Source organism: Paroedura picta, chromosome 1 (assembly GCF_049243985.1).
Source record: "Paroedura picta isolate Pp20150507F chromosome 1, Ppicta_v3.0, whole genome shotgun sequence".
Lineage (NCBI taxonomy): Eukaryota > Metazoa > Chordata > Lepidosauria > Squamata > Gekkonidae > Paroedura > Paroedura picta.
The window spans coordinates 166961574-166969576 of record NC_135369.1 but is presented as its reverse complement, the minus strand read 5'-3'; positions in this window follow the sequence as shown (position 1 = coordinate 166969576).

Sequence of the window (8003 nt, the reverse complement as noted above, 5' to 3'; positions counted from 1 at the left end):
AAAGCCCCCTATACAGAGGTCTGGTCCTACCACCTTTAACAGCGCTAGAATAGTGTAGGCTAGGGTTGGGCGCTTCAGCACCCGAAGTGGCCAGTCACTCCCAACGCAGCCAGTGCCGCCCTGCGGGTGTGTGTGTGTGGACATCAGCATGCTGGTGGGCGCACACATGCAGGCGTGGAGCTCATCTATCCCCAAGAAATCCCAGGAAAAGATTTCCTTGACTTTTTATGCATGGTGGCAGCCATGTTGGGCTGCTGGCGGTTTCTTGAGGCAGAGCACTATGCCCTGCTGCTTCTTGTGTGCTGATGGGGTAAGATTTTCAACGGCACACACAGTCTGCGCCTGGACTTGTGAGTACACACGCACAACTCCTAGTTGGAAAGGTTCCTCTGAGTGGGATTGTGCCGCCCAGCTCTTCCCTGTATGCACAGACTGGGTCTGAAAGGGCCACTAATGGCAACTGGTTTTATGAGACTTTGTAACCCGCCACAAGCCAGCTTCGGAAGTGGTGGGGAATAAATTTAAATATAATAATAACACTATAATAATAATAATAATAATAATAATAATAATAATAATAATAATAAGGGGAATACTAAAAAAATCAGTGTTCTGTTGCCACGGGCCATCAGAGGCTCTAAAGTGGGCCAGGGCCAGGAAGTGGCGGGGCTGGTGGCGATGTCATGCATAAGTGTGGATTAGCTCCACGTCCATGGAAGTGCCAGCCTTTACTCCCTGTACGTTATCGGCCCTTTAGGCTTTTTTTTATTTTCTAAAGTTTGGATTTCACATTATTTTTCATTGCACTGCTTAGCTGAGAGCTTCCTATTATGTTCATTCTAGCCTGTGTTTTGTTCCTGGGGCAGATAAAACTTGCTAAAATACAGGGAAATGGGGAAATAGCTTGAGATAGCTTGTAACTCAGAAATAGGTTTTACCAAACAAAAGGTTGATAACTGCTGATTACTGGGGAAAACGGCCATTTATTTGGAGCAATTTGGCAAAATACACTTTTATACATCGTGTTTATTTACTTAGTGGTTTGGGAACATTGACTTCATAAAACGGTCAAATCATAAAATTTTAACAGCCAAGTACAATTGGGGCAAAACCAGGAAAACCTACATTCATCTCACAGCTAAACTCCACCATGAAAAACCTGGCTGAACAAGAAACTCCTGCTTCCGAAGAACAGGACTCTAATGAGGGATACAGATTATTGAGCAGACTACTAAGATTAACCTCCTGATGGATACCAGTCTTGCAACTACAGGTGATGAGAGACAAAGCAGAGCCTAGCAATGAGTAAATAGTTCCTAAGATATTCTTGTCCAAAACTATTTATAGGTTTCATGAGTAGCTTGGCTTGGTGGAGATGGTAAAATGCCAACTATGCTATTTTTGTGACTTGAGCTTCCATGGTTAGGGAAGGATCAAGGATCACACCAAAGTTTCTGAGCAATTGTGCAGTAGTTGCACACCATCCAGGTTGGGGAGGAACGCTTCCTGGTTTGATGCTTTTCTACCTACCCAAAGGACTTACATCTTCAAGGAGTTGAGATTCATGTGGCTACGCTGAAATCATTCTGCTACAGCCTCCAGGCATCTGGCCAAGACAAGCTACTAGTGTCCTATTCAATCCCAGAACACCTCACCACAGTGATCCACGCAACGGTCACCTCTAGGCTGGATTACAGCAACTTGGTCTTCGCAGGCCTTCCCTTATTGTTGCTTTGGAAACTGCAGTTGGTCCACAAGGAATGAGAAGAGCATCATCTGAGCATGGAATTGAGGTTACAGTGGTGGGCAGGTAGTTGTGAATTTCCTATATTCGGCAGGGGATTGGACTAGATGACCCTGGAGGTCCATTCCAGCTCTATGATTCTATGGTGATAACCCAGACCATAGCTTTGGACCAGCTGGGCAAGAAGGCATATGAAGATGTCAAATAGTGGTGGGGAGAGGATTGCTCCATGCGAGATTCCACATTTGAGTTTGCACTTTGTCCTCGACCTTGAAGAAAGGAGGTCAGCCACTTTAAGGCTGTCTTCTGGACCCCTGAGGTGGTGAGCAAGGAGCTAATGGTCAACAGTATCAAATGCTGCTGGTCAGGTCTAGGAGTATTAGCAGCATCGAACCCCTCGGTCCAGCTGGCGACAAAGGTCATTTTTCAGGGTGACCAGTGTTGTGGCCTGATTGGAAGCCAGATTGGAAAAGATCAAGGACTGAAGTTTCATTCAGGAATGCTAGTAACTGGTCCACAACTGCTCACTCTACCAACTTTCCCAGGAATGCCAGGTATGAGATGGTGCAGTAGCTGGCAAGGTCCTGTGGGTCCAGTAATAGGAGATGCACCACTGCCTCCTTCAGCCCACTAAGGAAGATCCCTGATGATAATGAAAGGCTGATAATCTCCCAAAGTGCTGTCCACAATAAATATTATGTTCTGCTTGTGCCATTCATTTCATTTCAATTCTTTCTGGAAGCTATTTAATATTCATTCACTAGAATTTTACAAAGGTCAGCCGACAAGTAATGTGTGAGGTTGGCTGAACAACACTCTAATTTACAGCTCATCAAATTTCTACCTGATAAAGTTAGAAGATAGCCTCTCAGATAAAAACAGAAACAGATTACTGGGAATCAGGAGAGTTGCTGTTCTTTTTGAAACCAAAGAGGACTACGAAAATCAATGCTAGCAAAGTGAATGTGTCAGAGGCATGTAAAATTGTAAGACAGCAACCTTTAATATATGAGAGAAATGCACGTAGCATGTGTTAAGTTCAAGCTTCCTGGAGCGTGAATGAGTACTGAGTGGGAAAACGATTAATGTTATTTCTTGGAAACACTCTTCACTAGTATAGACACTTTATTAAGCAGTAAAGGTTTCAGAGAGAATGCTTTGCATAAGCTGCTTAATGTCAGCATCTGAACTTTTGAATTCAGCTCCTGATAATATATTGTTGGAATCAAAGTCCACCCCCCCCCCCCATGAATATCTTCCAAAGCTACCAAGGCAGATTCTTGAGTAGGCTAGTGATAGGAAAGCTTTTAGCACTTACTCTTAAGACTCCAAGGTATAAATAACAATTCACAACTGGGAGCAATAGCTTTTCCACTCAGAGTTGAAGAAAAGTTGCAAATAATTTTATGTCTCCCTTGTTCTGTTTTGTAGGTTGGCTTCCATGCAGGGCCCTCTAAAGGGCTTTTTGGAACCCTAGGCCAGCCTTTAGCCTGACAGTCCCTCCTCCCCCCCATATACCCTGATAATCCACGGAGCATTTGTGCATGGGTGCATACTTAGTTGTGCATGAGGCATGCATGGTCCTGTGCAGGCAAGGACCCTTCCCATAAACTGGGTGGGTGTTGAGCATGGCAGGCACCAGGTTGTCATCCTCTTTCATGGGCAGGGGAAGACAGGCAGAAGCAACATCTGTAACTGCTGGCCTACCTTCTGGAAACCCACCAAATTAGACCTAGAATCCTTGTGACCCTCCCCTCGCTTTCTCCCATAGGATTAATAGCATCTGGCAATTTAGTGTTTGATTTGGGTTTTAACATTTTGAAATCTATTAATTTAAATGCCTATATCCTTATCAATGGGTCCTCTTAATATTTCGGAAACTGGCTGAAGGGTAGAGCATGTCCGGCCGCCGGCGAGTGTCCGAGCTCAAATCTGGGCCAATCAGGGCTGGACCCTGATTGGGCTGCCCCTACAGCTGCTGCTCTCCATCGCCATCTGCTTTCCACTCGCTTCGCAGACGCGCCTGGCTGCTGGAGCCAGTGTGTGTCATGGTTTGCTGTTCTGCCCGTGCAGCAGCAGCTGAGTGTGGTGGATAGCCATGGTGAAGTGGGCCCGCCTGTGCCCACGCCACCAGAGAGGACGACCCAGCCGCGGCAAGCACCCAAGATGACGCAGCGGTGGTGCCCGACCCAGCCACCATGCCCACGAGACGGCACTAGTTATATTTATTATGTAATTGATATTGTGAGCTGCTCTGAGACTCTGGAGAGAGGGTGGCAAATAAACATAACAATAAATAGATAAATAAGGCTTAGATCATTCTCTACATGTCGGATAATACACTTTCAGGGTCCTTTTGCAGCTGGATTTTCCTGTGTAAACGGGAAAAGCTTTGTCTAAAGTGCACTGGAGGTGTATTATCCAACGTGTGCAGAATGAGCAGCCTAGTGATAAATTCAGGTTGGTAGGCGTGTTAGTCTGAAGCAGCAGAACAAAATTTGAGTCCAGTGGCAATTTTAAGGCCACAAAGTTTTATCCAAGGTATGAGCTTCTTTGTGCAGTATATGACAAAGTATGCATGCACACAGAAGTGCATACTTTGAATATAACTTTGTAGGTCTTAAGGGTACCTGGTAATCTTCCATGCCAGAGCAGAGATTCAAACCTATCACTCCCCCAGATTGGTTCTATATGCAGACATGCTTTGCAAGCTCCAGTGGAGCATAGAGGACATTTCCTGAATTGGAGAAACAAAGGATCATCCTCTGTCTAGACACCATCCTTCATACTTATGGGGACAAACACTACAAACAGAAGTGTACCAAAAAACCCAAAACTTATATTGATGAAAGATTTTCTAGGAGTCAGTTGAGATGGTGGGATAGAGATCTGAGCGTACCTATAAGAGAAGGGATCGTGTTTTTGTTGGTGCATCCAGTGCCTTCCCCAAATTGAACGAAGCAGTGTCAGAGTACAAGCCAAAATGGAAACCCTCATATCTGACTTTATTCTCTGTATCACTGCTAGAGGCAAAGGATGAATCAAAGAGTAGCAGGGATCAGATCATTAATAAGGAAGTGCCTATGGGAGGATGATGAATTTGGGTCTTTTTTAGGCAGGCCAGTTAATGTTTCAGGCACAAGATGCTGTATTTCGGTACCCCTAGTTACAAATGATCTACTTTTCAGTTTTGCTGAAGACTTCAAAATGTCTTTTGTCTTCAGTCCATGCTCTCTGCTCTGCATTTTATCTTACTCATAATACATTGTAACAAAAAGCCTGAAATGATCAAACTCGTGACTACCTTTCCCCTCATCTTTGGTCTATGGAAGAATCTTGCTCTCTGTTTGGCTACCATAAAGTAGCTCCAGTTTAATTTCATCCAGCCATTACACTGCAAACAGCCCTCAGCTTTTTCCAGATTTAGAGTTGAAAGGCACTCAATGTTGACATTTTATTTCCCCAGCAAGCAGCAATGTAACACACAATTTGCGACCTATTCACCACTTCCCTTCTTTCAAACCATTTTCTTTTCAGTCAAAATGCACGAGAAGGGCTGTAACATGTCAATGGTAACATTCAGTTTAATTCCAAGATTTTATTATCTAAATTTGCACCCACGGGCATTTTATTTCAGTGTTGAGCCAAAAGAGGAGCCCTGTTTTGCAAGCAGGACTAGGAATGTCTCTTTCATCTCCCATTTTGTGTTTTTATTTATTTAATTTATATACCACCCTCATGGTAAGCCGGCTCAGAGCAGCGTATAACATTAAATTAAAAGCATAAATTAATAAAACATTTAAACAACACACTGAAAACTAAAAATTTAGAAACTTAAAACTGATCACTATTGCACAGTGCAATCCCTCCCACTCCCTTGGCAAAAGCATTTACTGAAAGAAAGGAGCTGGCTTAGTTAGTGGTTGAGAGCAATGGCCTCTGATCTGGAGAACTGGGTTTGATTCTCCATTCCATCACTCCTGGGTGACCTTGGCCAGTCATAGTTCTCTCAGAGCTCTCTCACCCTCACCTACCTCACAGTTTGTTTGTTGTGGGGAGAGGAAGGGAATGTGATTGTAACCTGCTTTGAGATTACTGCAGTTAGTAAAAAATTGGGTACAAGAACTTCCCTTCCCCTTATTCTTCAGAACGTTATTTATACAAGTACAATTTTATTAAAATTGTTTGATATGCTTAGGGGAAGGTGTCTGTGTGTATGTGTGTGTGTGTATATATATATATATATATATATACACACACACACATACACACAGACACCTTCCCCTAAGCATATCAAACAATTTTAATAAAATTTCAGAGATTCTTATTTTTTGATGCATTTTTAAAAGAAATAATGGTTATATCTATCCCTAGTGTTTTTCTCTTTGTCCAACTTCATTGGGTACCCACAACCCAAGTCGGGCTGGTAAAATGGTAAAGGATAAAGGGACCAAGCCTTCCCTTCCTCTCCCTAGAACAGACACCCTGTGAGGGAGGTGAGACTGAGAGAGCCCTGTTATTACTGAAGAAGAAGAAGAGTCGGTTCTTATATGCTGCTTTTCTCTATCCAAAGGAATTTCAAAGAGGCTTACATTCACCTTCCCTTCCCTTTCCCTACAAGAGGCACCCTGTGAGGTAGGTGAGGCTGACAGAGTCCTGATATTACTGCTTGGTCAGAACAGATTTCTCAGTGCTGTGGTGAGCCCAAGGTCACCCAGCTGGCTACATGTGGAGGAGTGAGGAATCAAACCGGCTTGCCAGATTAGAAGTCCGCACTCCTAACCCCAACACCAAGCTGGCTGGGGTGAGGAGAGGGGGGAAGGAGTGTGACAGGCACTCACATGACCTTTGAGATACAATTTGTGTTTTATGTTGCTGCTCACAATTTTCAAACAAGTTGCAATCTGAAGAGGGGCAGTAGGGAATTCTTGTTAGGAATGCCTCAGCCCCGTGAAACACTGAAGATGGCTTGCATTTTTTCAAATATTAAAACACAGTGAATTGCTTGTTTGAAAGCAGTTTCTGAGAATGCAGGCTGCTAACAAATATCCATTGAGCGATTATATAGGCTGAAGCATCCAGCAGCAAAGCAGTAAGCAGAGGCTTTCAGAACCCTTTCTCTGCAACTTTTTGACTGCAACCCTTTTCCCCAGTTGCTTTTCTCTCTGCTGGGATCCCCTAGGAGAAATGTGCCCAATTTGGAAAAAGTGATGTACTATGGAAAAACATCATATGAAGAAAAGACCCGGCCCACCGCACCCAGACACAGACAAAGCATTTCCCACCCTTGTTTATACTGGTGGATAGCAGTAACTCATGTTCCCCTTATTCTTCAGAACGTAGAAGAAGTTGATTTTTATACTTCACTTTTCTCTACCTTAACAAGTCTCAAAGCGGTTTACAAGTCTCAAAGCAGTGGGGTATATGCCTTCCCTTCCCCTCCCCATAACAGACGCCCTTTGAGGTAGGTGGGGCTGAGAGAGCTATGTGAGAACTTTGACTGGTCCAAAGTCACCCTGCATATTTAAAGTGGGGGTAGAAGTGCTAGTCCTTGGTGGGATCTGGGGATCCCCTGGAATTATAGCTCATCTCCAGGTAACAGATCAGTTTCCCTGGAGAAAATGGGTGGTTTGGAGGGTGGACTTCATAGTACTATACACCAGGGGTAGTCAACCTGTGGTCCTCCAGATGTTCATAGACTAAAATTCCCATGAGCCCCTGGCAGCGTTTGCTGGCAGGGGCTCATGGGAATTGTAGTCCATGAACATCTGGAGGACCACAGGTTGACTACCCCTGCTATACACCACTGATGTCCCTCCACACCCTAAATCCCACCCATTCCTGGCCCACCCCCAAAGTCTCCAGGTATTTCCCAGCCCAGAGCTGGCAACTCTGTGTGGAGGAGTTACAGTCCAACACTCTTAACCACTTGGCCGCACTGGCTCTCACAGACCTGTCACAATCAGAAACAGAGGCCTCCCACTGGCTCCCATTGGTTTCTTCTTTTCTCCTTCATTTGTATTAAATCTGTGGGTTCAGTCAGGATGCAGACGCTTCAGCTCCAACACGAAGAGGACCTTTATCAACAAAGAGGAAAACTGAATAGCAACAGGGAGAACACTCAGGCTTTATAGACATAACCAATTGCTTAAGGCCATGCCCCCTAGACACATTATTGGCTATTAGATAATTTAACACACACTGCCGATTGGCTGATTTAAACATTCTAATGAATCACGATTAAGGACTGAGGAGCCAG